The sequence below is a fragment of the Enhydra lutris genome, unplaced genomic scaffold, assembly GCF_002288905.1.
Source record: "Enhydra lutris kenyoni isolate GAN:26980312 unplaced genomic scaffold, ASM228890v2 scaffoldscaffold69, whole genome shotgun sequence".
In the NCBI taxonomy this organism is placed as follows: Eukaryota; Metazoa; Chordata; class Mammalia; order Carnivora; family Mustelidae; genus Enhydra; species Enhydra lutris.
The window spans coordinates 6,053,736-6,071,231 of NW_019154153.1; positions in this window are offsets into that span (position 1 = coordinate 6,053,736).

The following is a 17,496-nucleotide window of genomic DNA, read 5'->3' on the forward strand; positions in this document are numbered from 1 at the left end:
ATGCATTTGCCCCCATGAGCAATCAGGTTCTAATGTAAATGAAAATGGAAAGACAAATTTAAAACCCCGATATTATGTGACAAGGATCATCGGGCAGCAAGAACCATTCTTAATTGTTAATGAGGAGAAGAAACCTTACTTGTGAATCCAGAAACCTTGTGGGACTGAGTGGGATTGGGGCTAGGGTCATAATTTGGGGGGGAGTGATGAAAGGGACGGGGCTTTTTCCTATCAAAAACTTGCCCAAAGAAGTCTGAGCAGAGAACATGTGAGATTTGTCTTATGGTTGCCTGGGTCCTAGGCTGGGTATTTAATACCTGAGTTCTCTTCCCAGTGCTCTGGGAAGTGGGATAGGATATTGGAAGAAGCACAGTATCTGAAGCTAGACTGTGTCCCAAATAACCTAGGGTAAGTTGTTTAACCTCTCTGTGCTTCAGTTTTTCCATCTGTAAGATGGGGATAAGTGTAAAGCATATACTATTATAAGTGTTTATATCATACTTTAAACACGCCAAGTATCTGGCACACTGTACATGCTACGCAAGTCTTCGACTAGTGTTATTCCCCCTGAGTTTTAGTTTCCCCTTCAGTAAAACAGGCAGAATCACCCTGTCCATGGCAGCTGAGGTCCCAGGAGAAGAGTGGAGAAGGAAGATCCCCAGAATTGACACCATCTTTTCTTTCTCTCCAGGTCTTCTTCATATTATGTAAGAAGCCAGAGCAGATCACCTTCCTGCATATCTACCATGTTCTTCAGCCCATGGGCTGGAGTCAGATATGTGCCACAGGGTCAAGGTAAGTGATACAGCTGCAGGAAGCCCTGCTCCAGGCCCTTGTAAGGCAGGCCCCTCCCTGCTGGGCTGAGTCCCCAGCTTGTGAGGTGTGCATCCCTATAAACAAGGGTTTGGTTCTAAGTTTCCCCTTTTTTTCTGGTCATGAGACCAGACCTCTGCTCCCATTTTATCTCCGTTGTTCATCAGAGCTTCCCAGCCACCCTTTCTGGGAGGGAGGGGACCGTTGGAGATTCTTAGGGCCATTTGCCCAGACAGTACAGAGGGAGTTATAAGCACCCTCATTTGGCACCCCATCAACCCCAACCCACAATCATGACCTCAGAGAACTCATGCCAGACTTCCTAATAATAGGACCTTCCCCGGGAATTTTTTTTCTGTAGGGTGTGTAGAGATGCTCTCTACAGCATAGAAGATGAGAACATGAAAAAACAAAAACAAAAACAAAAAACCAAACCACTAGGTCCAGCTCCACTATTTCCCCGTATCTCCCCTCCCTACTCTGTAGCCTCCTTCATCAAGATGCTGAAGCTTTGGTCCATGTCTTCACATATCTGTACCATGGACTGGCCAGCCCAGGGCCCTGTGCAGCTCCACCCATAGTGGAAGTGACATTTAACCATCCTTCAGCAGATCCTGCAGGTGACTGGGTGCCTTGTGGTTTGGGGAACATCATTGCCAGGTGATGGTGGCAACCTAAGGTGGGCCTCATGGGCTTGGGATGGATTGAGTTCATCATTAATGTCCACAGGACATGGCTGGATTGGGGTAAATTGGACACCAGAGCCAGGAGAGGGGTCAGGAACACTCTTTAGATCATACGTCAGGAGCAAATGGGGGCAGTGCTTCACCAGGCTTCCAGGTTTTTCTCTTCCTGAGCGGCAGAAGGCCTGCCCCCTGCTGGCAGACAGGGAGGTGAAGACAGGAGGGATCAAGGGCAACATCCTTCCAATTCCTCAACCCTGCTGCTCAGTGCTCTCCTGTTTTATTTTCTCTCATGCTCTCTTTCACCCAGGGTCTGTTTGTGGCCACTGCTGCCTACTCCTACAATCTCTTCACTGAATGCCCCTTCCCTGATGGGCTCGACATGGCGGTCCTCCTGCACACCTTCAGTGTCATCGGCTTTTTCCTCAACTGCTACCACCAGACATACCTGAAGAGCAAGCAGGAGAAGCAGACTTAACGGGGCTGGACCCAAGGACTGAAACTAGCAGAGCCATCCCCACAGAGAGTTGCCAGAAGACAGCGTGCGCCACAGCCCACCCGTGCTGAACAGATACCTCTGGGCCTGCATTTCATTCTATGAAGGATGAAGGAGAATTGTCCCCCCCCCCAATTTTTTCCCCAGAGTTAGGGAGGACAGAAATGGACCAAGTTTCCTGAACTTACTTCCGTTACAGCACTTTTCACATGGATGTATAACTGTTTGTACTTCTCCTTCCTTTACTGGATGTGAGCCCTCACTGCAGTGGCGGGGGGGGCGGGGCTGTCTTCTTCTCAAGGTTTCCCACACGGGACATAGTGCCTCAGGAAATGTGCATTTGGGTCCTTGTAGTCCACCACTGGTAATCATGACCTCTGATGAAGATCAGGGCTGGTAACATGCCAGAAATCAAGGCTGGCTTGATAGCTCACCTTGCCATGGGAAATGATGACAAGAATGTCCAAGGGTGAGTGTGGGTCTGTTTGGTTTCTAGAGTGGCTGTGTGAACATTTGTCCCTGTGTCTCTTCTAGTCTGTTCACTACTACCTGCACTTGTAGTTATACAGTTGTATGATTCTGTATGTGTGAATGGGCTGATGGAATGGGCTCTGTGTTTATGTCTAAATATTTGCTTTTAAATATACATGCTTGATCCCTTTGAGTTTTTCTCTGTGTTGTTTGCTTGTCTCTTCTATAAGTCTCTGTAAGTGCCATATGGTAATGGAAGCCAAATTTGGATCAATACTTAATACTGGGGCACCTGGGTGTCGCAGTGTGTTGAGCCTCTGCCTTTGGCTCAGGTCATGATCCCAGGGTCCTGGAATTGAGCCCCATGTCAGGCTCTCTGCTCAGTGGGGAGCCTGCTTCCTCTTCTCTCTCTCTCTGCCTGCCTCTCTGCCTACTTGTGATCTCTGTCTGTCAAATAAATAAAATCTTTAAAAAAATACTTAATACTTCTGTCTGCCATGGGAGACATGGAATTTCATTGACAAATCCCTGAATACATGTTTCACTAAGGGCCTCGCAGGAGGATGTGAGAAAAGGAGAAATGGGAAAACTGAATGCAGCCATCCACTTCACAGAGAGGGAAACTAAGAGCCATCAAAAGGGAACACATGGCTGAGATCCCACAGTACGGCAGAACCAAACATTTGCTGAGCCATTTAAAACTAGGAGTGGAGAATCTCTGGGGAGCAGCTGGCCTGGGAGCCGTCTCCGTGCTTCCAGGATGCTTGTTTTTCCTTTATAATCTCTCTCCTTAGCTCTTTTCCTACCCCAAGGAAGTCCCTATTCTGCAATGCCTCACCAGTAAAGAACATTCACGAACGGTTGAAGCTGATGCAGCGCTATTTGCGGACTATTTATCCATCAGGCACTCTGGTTGATTAACTCAAGGCCAGGCAGGGCTACATCCTGTGGACAGTATATTCCAAGAAAATTTCCTCTAAGTTATGCAGGATGTGAACACATCCCACACACTTTTCCATACCCAGGTTGAGTGCCTTCGGAGGTTGGTGCCTATTTTAAGGCAAACATTTTTTTTTTTTTCTCCTTGAACACATAAGAGTAAAGTCTGTTCATTTGCTTAGCAGCCAAGATAAGGAAAAAAAAATCATCATTCCAGAGTTCAGAGCTAATGTTCATCCAGATCTTTGTAGCTGCTTCTGCCTGATTAAGCAGCACAGGAGGAAGTGAAATGTCCCAGGTCACGTCTGAATGAAGTAAGGTTCTGGCTGGGGAGAGCCTGGTGTGAGGCAGCGTGGTAGAGAGGGTTAGGGAAAAATCCTTGGTGAGCTGAAGGTGTCCTTCCTTCCTTTAAACTTCACTGTGTTCTAATGACTCTACCTGGTTCGGGAGTATTGTGCAGCACTGTTTATCAGTGTAGAAAGACTGTGTGAATATTATAAAACACAAAGTTATTTGTATTTGTCAAAACATAGCCAAATCCATAATTAATATCATAGTTTATTTCCATGAATTTTTAAAGATAATGATAAGCAAGGGTGCTGGTTGTGTTTTTAAATATATATGTAATATATATTATATATGATATGTAATTAATATATTAATGCATTATATTTATAGATATTAATTATATATCATATATAATATATTGACATACATATATTAATATGCATATTATTGTGTATGTGTACATGTATATTATATACATACATAATATATATAATTATATATGTATAATTATATATTTATATAATTATATATTAACAATATATAGTATATAATATATATTTATATATAAATATATATTCATAATATATAATATATTATAATTAATAATATATATAATATATTATATATAATATATTATATATTATAATTACATATTAATAATATATAATTATAATATATAATCATATGATTATTTTTAATTATATGTTTTATAAATTTTTCATTATTATAAATTATATATTTTATGTATAAAGTATTATAAATAATATATAACTATAAATAATTATAAATTATATAATTAAATTATATAATTTATATATAATTAGATTATATAATTTATATTTAATTATAAAATTTATAATTTAATTATTTATATGATTTAATTAATTATATAGTTAACATGTATTAATATAATATATGATATTAATATATAATATATATTTAGATTTTTAAATATAAATATATTGCATTTTAAATTTTATATAAATATATAAATAAATATTAAATATTTTTAAATAAATTTTAAATATATTGCATTTTTAAATACACAGCACTTTAAATATATGGGCTGAGCTGTACCCCAGAGAGTGGCCGTGTACCAAGGCAGGGAGGCCCAGAGGGGCCAGTGGGACAGTCCCAGAGATAGAAGTGAGGGGCCGGTCCTACATCTGGCATGAGGGCACAAAAGTTGGAGGTCTGGGCTCCTGGCTATCACCCCATAAATCAGGGTACATTTAACAGAAGGAATAAAACCCACCCAAGATGGAGAAGCTTCGTGGTCATCTTCTAGCTCAGAATCCAGTGACCACTCCCCTCGCTGCCAGCTGCCACACACATTCCACGGTGCACTCAGCTGAAGCTGCATGCGGGTGCTGCTGGGCCTGGCCAGGTGTCTGGAGCCAGAAATTAGGAGGAAAGCCCTGTTTCTCCTCCGTCACCCTCCCTTTTGTCCTTCCTTGGGGTTCTCTGTGTCAGTGGAGGAACCCTTCTAAAAGAAGACCCTTTTGTCCCTGGGTGGTCTTAGGGTAAAACATCTGCCACAAAGGTGGACTTCAATTAGGGTTTTTGGAATTCAAGCCCTCCCCATCAGGATCTACGATCTCATGGATCTGTAAGCTTTAGGTAGACAGCGAGCTGGTCCTGCAGACACTGGAGGGAAGAAGAGAGAATAAACCACCCAAGAAGTAGAGGACCTTGACTGGAAGGATCTGTATATTTGCAGGGAGAGGGAGGACACAGGCTCACGAATAAAACAAGGGAAGATCCATTCCCAACAGTCCGCACAGAGCATCATGAGGGTGGGGACCCACGCTGGACAGCATTCACGGGGGATGCAGCCCTGGGTCCTCAGAAGCAACAGCTGAGCTCAGAGTCTGCCTTTGCCCTCTCACTGCCTAGGGGATGTGGGCAGTTCACGTCATCTTCTAGGGTCTTTTTCATGTATAGAGTTCAGGTAGGGGGCGTTCTCATCTCTAAAAAATAGACTCTGGTGGAGGTGGAAAATTAAAATATGACCACAAAATAACTCTTCTTTAAAAACTATTTAATAACTTAGCAGTACAATATTAAATAAAAATGTAAGAGCATCCCAATTTCACAAAGAATTACATATAAACTATGAACATAAAAATGTTAACAATGATCTTTTCTAGATGGTGAAATTATGGATGTTTTGAATTTCTTCGTATTTTCCTGTTTTCTGCGATGCCTGTTTTTTTTTTTAATTATAAAAATTTTACTATTATGACAAATTTAGGACAGCCAGGCTGTTCTTTTTTCTGAGAATTATGCAAGTATGCGATCTGCTCATCAGATCTTCATTACTGATATGGGCAGCATAGTGGACCCCACGACTGACCTCCTGGTCATACAACATACAAATATGGAGGGCTTACTGTGTGCTAGTGCTGAGCTCCATGTTATGGAATCTGACACACAACAGATATGATTTGCACTGAAAGGACCCTGCGAATACTTAAAAACCTAAACCTTTGGTCACTTGCCCTGATCCAGGGCAAGTTAGGAAGAAAGTCAGTTTTGTGCAAGGGTGGTGGTGAGAGAGGATTTTGAACCAAGATTTATACTTAGTGTCAAATGTGAAAATGGGGCTGACCCCCACCCTTCTGAAACTAATCTTCCCCTGTGACGCCGCTTCTTGGTGTGAAGACCATTTCCAGAATGTTAGAAGTGAGGCATCCAAATGTAAATCTGGTTTGATTAAAAAATGAACCAAATATGGGATGCCTGGGTGGCTCAGTTGGTTGAGCATCTGCCTTCGGCTCGGGTCATGATCCCAGGGTCCTAGGATCGAGCCCCTCAGCAGGGAGCCTCCTCTTCCCTCTCCCTCTCCCACCACCCCTGCTTGCATTCCTTCTCTCGCTGTCTCTCTCTGTCAATACATAAATGAATAAATCTTTAAAAAATTAATCAAATATGATACATTTTAAAAATTATCCATGTCCAAGAGCTAACTTTTGCCCAGACCATGTACTAATTTTTGCTTCCTAGCAAAGGCTTTTTGAAATGAGAATATAAGGGTGAGGCTTCCTAACAAGCGTTATGTGTAGAACAAAAGTGGATTGATTAGTTGTGAATGGTAGTGATTATTGAACTACAGCTTTGTCTCCTTTCCAATGACCTTGGTATTTAAGGACATATTTGAGAGGTGAAGAAAGAGATGAAAAGACTTTGCCCTGAATCTGTATAACAAGGGAGTTACAACTAGGGCCTTGGCTTCTCAGCCCCCCGTCCTGGGCTCTGCATCCTCTAGGTCAGGGTCAACACTAGAGGAATATATTCCTGTGAACAGGGCAGTTTAGATATCCCAGATCTTGATTCCCAGCTGGCAACTCATGCTACTGGAAAAACTGACATCAATCTTTTGCGTGCCACTCTCTACCACATCCTGTGCCTTCTTTCTTATCTCTTATTTCAAACATAGAGTACTTCTGTGGTGATTATATTTACCGTTTAGCTTACTGGTTACAAAATGTCAAATAGGATATCAGGATGAAAAGAGTGGGAGAAGGGAAAGACAAAGAGGAAAAAAATGTTTAAAATAGACTATTTTTAAAAAGAAGAAGGGGAAAAAAGCTACCTGCAGTCTTCAGATTCTCTAGGAGCAAAAAAAGAAGAACACAGGTATGGTTTTAGAAGCTCCAGCACCAGATCTGAAGACAACAACCTTCCAGAGACTGTTTCTCCAACTCCCACATTGTGTAGGGTCAAGTCCCTATGACTAACTCCTTACCATACATACCTCCTAGTGGTTAACTTCTTTGATCAAACCCTGACTGATATCGTTGCCCCACAGCGTATACAGCTCCACAAAGTCACAGAGAACCCTGAATTAAAAATGGAGAGAAGTTGCCTTTCAACAGTATCTGTGCCCTGTTAAGAACTGCGTGAGCAAAGGAGACTGACCCAGCAGCTCTTGCAAAGTGCTTGCTTCCTGGGAGAACCCAGAGCACCCTCCAGCGCCAGGATTGTGAACTTCACCCCCAACCCTGGACAACCTGGGGCTGTCTGAAGACAGAGGTACTGCTTACCTTTCTTCATTAGGACAGACGGGTAAGGAGACATTCATTGCTTTAGGATTATCGATAAAATCATCTGAGAACTTTGCACACTGAAATTCTTGGCTTTTTTTTTCCTCTTTTTTTATTCCTTTTTTTCCTCCTCTCCCTTTACCCCATTGAATAAAACCAAGGGGGGAGAGAATAGTTGGAGATTATTCAGTGCAGTTAGATGTGAGTGTAGAGATCCTGTGTTGTTTGGAGAAGTGAGCAAGGAGAGACCTTGCTGAAGTCAAGGGATGTGACAAGTCTTGCAGATTTGACACTGGTGGACAATGGCGAGAATGTACATAAAAGTAGAGCTCAGATCCACAATGAGCAGAGCCAACCCAGGAAACCAACCCACTACTGGTAGTGCCTAGCCCAGGAAATCAGCCTGCTATTTACAAGTCAGACTGGTAGGAAGTAAGACCACTATCTCTACCAACTGGTCCTGGAAGCTAACAATAACCTCTATAACAATCACCCCAAATACTAGGACTTAAAAACTGATAGCTTCTCTGATTTTTGTCCCTGTTTCCAACTTAGGACCAACCAAAAAAACTAAATATGCACTCCTGACCTATTACATAGGGCGCCTTGTTTCTAGTTAGCACACCAAGAGCTTCCCTACACCGACAGCCTCCAATCAGGGCACACCTGAAGACTTTCCTTCCCACCGTCAAGGTTTCCTACCTGTCTGCCTTTGAGTCTCTGCCAAAATGCAAGTGATGATGGTTGATAACCTGCTATCACAAGTTTTGCTTGTTCACCTTTGGCTGGGCTTCCTTTATTTGCACATAAAGAAGTCTCCTATGCTTAACAACGTGCAGCAGCCTTGAGGTCAGATGATGGTATGGTCTGCCTATGCTGAGGAGGGCTGGAGACAGCTTCTTGAGTTTCTCATGACTTTTCACTAACCCAGGAGGTAGGGTTGCTAAATAAAATACAAGATGTCCGGTTACACTTGAATTTCAGAAAAACAATGAATAATTTTTAGCATAAACACATCCTATGCAATATTTGGGACATACTTATTCATTATTTATCTGAAATTCAAATATAACTGAGTGTCCTATATTTTTATTTGCTAAATCTGTATAATCCTACAAGGAGGGCAACTCAACATTCTCATGCCCCATTCCCACAACTGGAAAGAAAAAGTTAAGAAGGCTGGAGTGAGAGCCCTGGTGAGGCTGCAGAGAGTTTCTGAGCTAAAAGAAGGGAAACACATCAGATATGACGTGGGTAAACCTCCCAGGAATTGGATGGGATGCAGTTGTGTCTCCATGGATTGCGAGGGTGGAGGAGACATGCCCAAGAACTAGAAGCAAAATGACTCTTCTAGAGCAAGAATGTGAGCTCTAGACATATCTAGGCCCAGAAGAGGATGCCCATTTCTCATCAATGCTGCTGCTACATTTGGAGCCTCAATATTAAAAAGCAAACCTAGGGCGCCTGGGTGGCTCAGTGGGTTAAGCCGCTGCCTTCGGCTCAGGCCATGATCTCAGGGTCCTGGGATCGAGTCCCGCCTTGGGCTCTCTGCTCAGCAGGGAGACTGCTTCCCTCTCTCTCTCTTTGCCTGCCTCTCTGCCTACTTGTGATCTCTCTCTGTCAAATAAATAAATAAAATAAAATAAATAAAAAGCAAACCTAGTGAGCAGCAGTGTTTTAAAAATTAACATTTTGCATATATTAGTTCATCGTGAGGCTCTCAAAAGTTCATAACCATCATATATATGAGTATCTGGTCTTTATAAGCACTAGCTAGAGAAATAAAGTCTTCCCATCCCATCCCCCAACCCTCTTTCTCCACTGTGGCAATTTTTCTGCAGAATGTGTCAACTTCCTCCAGTGAGATGTGTTGAATCTCACTCTATTTGGTCTGCATTATGAAGACAATAGTGTTATTTTTCACTTTCCAAATACTAAATGACATTTTATTGAATGTAATTTCCAGTCTTCATGTTGACCTTGCACACCTTCAATGCTGACATACTCCCCTAGACTCTCCATGTTGAGAATCACTGACTTGAAGACTTCTCTATTCTCTTGATTCTTCCTACACAGCAGACTGATGATGACGAAAATGAAGATGATGACAAGGGCCACAATAACAATAGAGATGCCCCCAATGGAAGGCACACTGGATTCAGCTTACTTTCTATATATCATCAATCCAGGTGACAACTCTGCAAGCCGGACATTGTTGGCCCCATTTTACAGAGAACAGTGAGGCTCAGAGAGGCCCAGGGGTTTGTTCAAGATTTCAGAGAGTAAGTGATGGAGTGGGATTTAAATCTAGATTTGTCTAATTCCAAAGCCTGTGACTTTTCCATACCGCCCCACTGCTGGCCACCACAGCTCCCTAATTCACAGGAAATTCCTGCATCCTTTGGTTGGCTCTAATTATAGTCTTTCTAAAGAGGAATGTGCTGGTCTCTCTTCCTGGCATTGACTGAACCTCACTGGGAATGTTGGGCATCTTTAAAATTTCATTTATTAATAAACACTTATATAATGCCTGCCATGTGCCAGGCACTGGTCTGAGTGGTTTACAAATATCAACTCATTTAGTCTTTATAGCAAGCCCATGAGGTTAAGCACCATTATTTTTTTTAAGCACCATTATTATTATTATTATTACTCTTCTTTTACAGATAAACAAACTAAAGCACAGAGAAGTTAAGTGACTGGCTCAAGGTCACACAGCCTGTAAGTTTTATAGAGCCAGGTTTTTCATCTATTATTAGGCAGCGCAACACCCCTTCCTTCAGAAATTTGGATTTCTCATCCTAATCTTTCCTTTAACTATTTCCCATGAGTACTGAGAGGATGATGGAGTCAAGGGCTTGGAGTTCCCCAAAAGAAAGTTTCTGGAGAAGCTCAACTCTTTACAAATATCCTTCATAAAGGGGACAGTTGGCATGGTCCAGCTATAGCTCCCAGCAATTATTAGTTCTGTTTCAAAAATCAGGCCAGTCTTTATTTCCAATGTTTGCTCAGTGCTAAAGGCCTCTAAGTAGACTCCTTCTTTTGAGTTTGAAAACCCAGTATCTAACCTTGGTGGTATTAGACCTTCCTCTCCCAAGCTTCCTTTTCACCCTCAGGCCCTCTGATCTCAGCCAAGTCGCACAGGTCAGACTAATGCAAGTGCGGGGGGCGGGGGTTGGTGAATGAGGCAATGTCTCCTCTGAGTAAGCAATCTGGCTGTCCTAACCTGGGAAGTCACATAACACCAGGTACAAAATTTCTCCCTCTTGCAGTCACTTGGTTTTGACAAGATGCTGGACATCCCAACTTTTTCAGAGTTTCTTATGTGCTAACAAGCAATAGTCTGAAACTCTTCAGGGCTATTAATTATTCACACATTTGTCACTGGCTTTTCCCCAACAGGACTTAACAGGGACTTGACATGGCCAAAGGCAGAGTGGGCACGGAGTATAGAAAGTTAGGAAGAGACACCCAGTGAAAAATTCCTTCGGCTATTCCCTTGCAGATGCCCTAAAAATGACATAAGAAGAACCAGCAGTTACCAGAGCTCTACGTTTACTTCTCAGTAAACCTTTGATAATTGGCTTAACTGAGACTCTCAGATTCCATATCTGTGAAGGAAGGTTAATACTAACATCTATCTCATAGGGTTGTGACTGAGGTTAATGCCATATGTATATAAAAGAATCATATATGTAGTTCAAGATTGGGCACCTAATAAGAATTCAAGATGTGTTAACTATTATGATTACATAATAGACACCAGCTTAAATGCAACTTGCTATTTTATATGAACCCAATTATAACCTATGGAGTCAATATTTATTTCCCATTTTACTGACAAATGTGTTGAAAAATATTTAGGGAAGCTAAATTACTTGCCCAAGCCAGGAGCTTATAGAAGTACAGAGTGAGGCCCAAAGCCTTGGCTGCCTATCTTCCAATATCACACGTATTACATGGCCTAGAGACAGTGTTAGCAGTCTCCTCCTACTTCCACCTCAGCCAACACAAACACTCACTCACTCAGTCACTCACTCACTCACTGCTAGCTCCTTCCACTCATTCCTGAGCTCCAGGAAAGCCATCCTTACAACGTGGTAATTGGCTTTCACACCACCCAGTGTACCACACTAACACTGGGGAGTGGAGAGTAGCCAGGCAGTTCACAGAGTCAGTCGGGGGGGTGTCTGCCAGCCATTTCTTTGTTGGCAGAGACAAAGGCTCTGAAGCTTAGTTGAAAAATCCAATGGGTGGTGGCTGAATCCCACCTGAAAGTGTGAAAGTCCTTATCATGATCCTCATCATCGTAATTCCTACTGGTGGCACCAGCCTGCTAAAAATAAGGAAGTTATTTCCCAAGATTAATAAAAAAGAAAGGAAGAGGTTGGGAGGTGGGGGTTTGGTGTCGGGCTGGGGAAGGGGAAATAGAAGGCAACAGACATTAAAATAGCAGCAAATGAATACCATGTAATTTCAAACAGTCGATAATGTCATGCTGCAAGGTTGGTAATTCTGCTGAGATAATTGCCCTTCCCCAGATTACTGTCTTTACCAGAGAAAGAAGTGATGGCTGTGTGTGAGAAATCATGCTGCCTCTCACTTCATGAGCAGTGGCAGTGATTAAGGAGGGATGAGGCTTCAAGTTCACAAATATTTCATCTATGCATGAGGAATTTTAGGAGTGGAGATATAGCTCTTAGAGCAGAAAACACGATCAACTCTTCTTCCACAGACAGAGAGACTGAGATACTCATGGGATGACTCAATGTTTAGAGCCACCCTTCATCTTCCAGCAAGTCTGGGTCTGAAGAATTATGACTTGATATGACTGGTCACTGATGGGTTTTTTTCCCTGCTGCAGAGAGACAGTCTGCTGGAGAAACCACTGAACCTGGACTCTGCAGACCTGGGTTAGAAACTGGGATCTTGGGTTGCTCCGTCTCTGCTTCTTCTCTGGGACAAACCTCCAGGTATTTGTTACCAGTATAGTGAGAGGTCTTGACTAGCTAAGCGCTTGGGTTCCGCTCAGCACTTAACAGCCCAAGCTCCACCCTCTGAATCTCACAGGGAGGGGCGGAGACAGAGTGGCAGACTGTATAATGGTCCTGCAAAGATGTCCAAGTCCTCAACCCTGGAACCTGTGAACACGTTACCTTGTATGGCAGAGAGGGCTTTGCAAATATGATTAGATCAAGGATAGCAAAATAGGAAACCAGCATAATCACTAGGTCCTTAAAAGATGGAAGAAAAGGGAAGGAGATGTGACAAAGGAAGCAGAATTAGAAGGTTGCCATTATGCTGGCTTTGAGGGTGAAGGAAGGGGCTATCAGCCAAGTATGCAGGCGGACCCTAACGAATTCTCCCTGGAGCCTCCAGAAGCAACCAGCCCAAATGACATCTGCATTTTAGCCCCAAAAGATGCATTTTGTACTTCTAACCTCCTGAGTTATAAGATAATAATTTTGTATTTTTAAAAGCCATAATGTTGGGGTAGTTTGTTAGAGCAACGATAGGTAACTAGTATCAACAGGAAGGCCAGGAGCCAGATGATGACCGGCTTACCCCCACGTCCACCACTTAGGGCATCTGCAGTGCTGAGGCAGTTTCGCTTCCCACCGACCTGGGAGCCCGTAGCTCCGTGACTGGGTTAACTGAGAAAGGCCACTAATAGAATGATACCACTAGTCACTCCAGGCAACTAATACAGATGACTTAGGACCTGTGCATGCATTTGGCACCTGTCAGATTACAGAGGCTAGCTTACATTAAAATATTAACTAATATTAACTGAGTGCTTATGATTTTCCAGACATTTTAATGCTTAAAACAAGTATAGGATGTAGGCAGTTTTCGTGGCCTCATTTAATAGACAAAGTGGCTGAGGCCTAGAGAGGTTGAGCATCATAATGAGGAAGAGGTGTTGCTGGAATCTACCTCAGTCCAGATCCCAAGCTCTCATCCGGGAGAACTTCCCAGCCCCTAAATTCCTTATGCAACAGTGTATCTAATAAAAGGACCAGACTCCTCAGTGAGACAGTCCTCCTAGGACACCAGTTCTCAAACTTTGATAGCATCAGAATCACCTAGAGAGCTTGTTAAAATGCAGATTCCTGGGGTCTGTCTCCAGATACTGATTCAGTAACATGTCTCTGAAGCTCGCAGATGACCTTGATACGGCTGGTCCATGAGCTGATGTTTGAGTAGCAAGCCTCTGGAAGCCATCCTATCTCAGCCCCAACCTCCAGGACCAGCTGCATTGAAATTGTGGCTGAGCCCCAATCCTGTTTCATGACTAAACCATCTTTTTGTCAAATCAGAATAAGGAGGATTTATTTTGATAAGGACATTGAGAAAAAATGGGCGCTCTTTGGCCTGCATGAATTCCAAAGTGATCACATGTTTTTCCAGACTTAGAGAGGATGTTCCTTCCATATTAACAAAATTGTTTTACCTTTGCTTAGCATTTTTTAAAATAAAGTACTTTTTTTCATACATCTTGATACATAATCTAAATTCATAACATACCTTTATGTGATGTGAATGATAATTAAGCTAGAAAAGCCACTGAATATAAAATTCTCAACTAATGCCTCCTGATTTGGATACCCAGGCAGAGAGTGAGGAAAGGAAAATTGCAGGTAGTATTGAAGAAGTAAAAAACAATTTAAATATCTCTGACCCTCACTACACATGACGCTACTGGTTCATAGTTTCAAAGTCAGAAAGTTTTCATGTTGTATGAGTGAATACCATAGTGAGGTGTGTTGAAGGTAAAAAAGAGAGAGTGAGAAAAATAGTCAAGCATGCACCTATATAACCCACAAGCTCCTCAGTGGAGGGACACAGGGGGAGGGAGGGAAACCATTATTCACTAGGGTGAGCCCTCCCTTGAACTTCCCAGCCCCTGTGCATCTAGGTCACTTTCCTTTCTATGTTTGGTCTCTGAAAATGCAGTGGACCCGTTAATGAATTTATTCCTGGATTAAATGTGGGGACGGAGGGAGGAAGGGAGGGAGGGAAAAAAGCCAAGCTCCAGATGTGAGCCTTGATTTATGAAGGGCCTCTCATCTTAATCCCTGCAAACAGGAAATCCTAGCACTAGGCCTGAGGTCTCTCTCAGGATCTGGGTCAGTTTAGGCATAATCGCGCCCACTCTGCCATTCACTGTCTTCTCCTGCTTCCATCTCTTAACACAGCAGATACATCCTCTCTCCCCCACACCCCACAGACACACACTCATTTGTTTTGTATGTTTGCTTTCTTGACTCCACCTCAGTTCTTCCCATCAAACAGGAAAGGAAGGTCATTTCCAAGGCTTCCTTCCCAAGGTGTTGGATTGACAGGCAAGTGAGAAGGGAAGGGGAGGAAAGGAAGAACAGCGGTTCCCTTCATTAAGATGTTTTTCACTACAGATCTAGAAGCAGATTGCATCTGGGAGAGAGGATTAGGTGAGAGATGGTTTTACCCTTTCGCTGTTTAATACTCTATTACCAATTATTGTTTGATAATGTGCTTTTATGATATGTTATTTAATAACAATGAACCATTGAATTATATACTTTGTAACATTTAGCAGGGAGACCTAGCCTATCAAGGACCCCATTAATCAAGTTTTCCTCTTAGGTTTTTTTTTTTTTTTTAAACAATATATTTTGGTTTATTTTAACTATGCTGCCTCCTATTTGGTTCTCCCTGGTCCAGCCTAAGGAGCCCTGAGACCCTCTCTCTTGACTCCCAGTACCTCTGTGTTTCCTTAGAAAGATGCTGACCAAGGAGTTGTGGGGAGGTTAGGGGAAGATAATCTTTCCAAATCTGAGGGTGATGGCTTCTCTCATGGAGGAGATGGTTTTGTTCAATTTCCCTTTCCAACGAAGAGGGGATTCAGGTGTGATGACAGAAATTCAACATAACTGGTTCACCAGAGTGATAGGAGGGGGACTGGGGAAATGACTCAGAGTGCACCTCTTTTCCATAGGAAATCTAAGACCTCCCAGCCATGCAAAGTGTCTGGGATGCTTAGAGATGTGGTCCCTTGGTCCCTTTAGCAGAAGTAGAACCTCTCGCCCTCCAAAGGGAGGAGCAGAGGTAGCTGAGCCCTGAGCCCTGGACCCGCTGGTTACTACTTTTACTGACTTGTCAGCCTGGCCTCGTGCTAGGGCCTTCTCATCACATTTTTTAATGAGGTTCCCATGTCTGTAACCCCGTCCAAGGTGGAGAAGCAAAACTGATGTTTGACAGGAATGACTAGGGGCATACATAGAACAGAATTTTATTTTCACCTCTTCCTGTTCCTTTAAATTTTGCCCAATGGTGGAAGCTTTTCCCTTGATCCAGATGAAAATTCAGTGGGTTTTTATGCTCCGTGGTTTAGTGTTATATAATAAACAGAACTACAGTAACTTTGGGTCTCAAAGGCTCTCTCATCTTGGGAACTAAATTGCACAGTCCAATATATTCAATTGTTTTTAGCCACAAAGTTGTTTTTATACACAAAGTTGAGGTGGGTTGTGTAGTAATAAATAATGCATATAATCTGAACAAAGGGCCAAAGTAGATTTAATTCACTTCCTCTATCTGGTCACCCAAATGAGTCTTACATTTTTCTGATTGGGTTTCAAGTCCACAATCCCTTTGAGTATTTAGTTAATCTCAGAACTCATGTTCAATTCTTATTTTTTGCTTCCTTTCCTGCTCCTTGGCTGAACTCCTTTCTCTTGGTTTAATTACATTTAACATATACTTATTAAAATTCATAAGATGGATGTTTGATGGTGCAAGGAAAATTGGGGATGAGTAAAGTATGATCTTTGATTTTAAGGTCTCTCTATTTCTCTCAATTATTTAGCTATCCATCTACCTGCTTACTTACCTACATATTATGGATAGATAGATGATAGATGGAAGAAAGAAAGAGAGAGAGAGAGAGAGAGAGAGAGAGAGAGAGAGAGAGAAAGGAAAGGAAGGAAGGAAGAAAGAAGAAAGAAGATAGGTAGATAGACATATACACAATTGAGATAAAGTTGATATATTCTGGTGGAAGTGGAGGGGAGAAAAGGCTAAAACAAGTAGTAGAGCATAAACTAGAAGTTTATTGGCACATTTGTTTAATTTTTAAAAAGATTTTATGTATTTATCTGAAAGAGAGCGATCACAAGCAGAGGGGAGGTAGAGGGAGAAGTAGACTCCCCACCGAGCTGGAAGCCCAATGCGGGACTCCATACCAGGACACTGGGATCATGACCTGAGCTGAAGGCAGATGTTTAACCGACTGAGCCACCCAGGTGCCCCAGGACATTTGCTTTAATAGACACAAGCAAAGTATCTGAGCATGAAAGAAAGGAAGTATTATGGTGTCTTGCTGGGGAGATCATGAAAACATGACTTAGTAAACTCTTCATAATCTGGATCTCCTCTACCACTCTAGCCCCATCTCACAGAACTCTTTCTGAGCCCCCCATCAACCACCTTAACTTTCAGCTCCTCAAACCAGCCTTAGGGCCTTGGAACACACTCTTCCAACCACCTGGGATAGTTGTCTTCCCCATTACCACCTCTGGAAAGCTTCCTCGGGTCCTATATGGGGTCAGGCTCCCCACTATTATCACAACACCCTAAATTCTAGATAGTGCCTCTTAAAATTGTGATTAAACAACCAGTGTAAAATTAGACGCTTGGTGGCTTTTGCCTTCCCCAAGTTAGAACTCCACAGAGGTTAAGAAATATGTATGCCTCAGTCATCAGTATACTCCCAGAATCT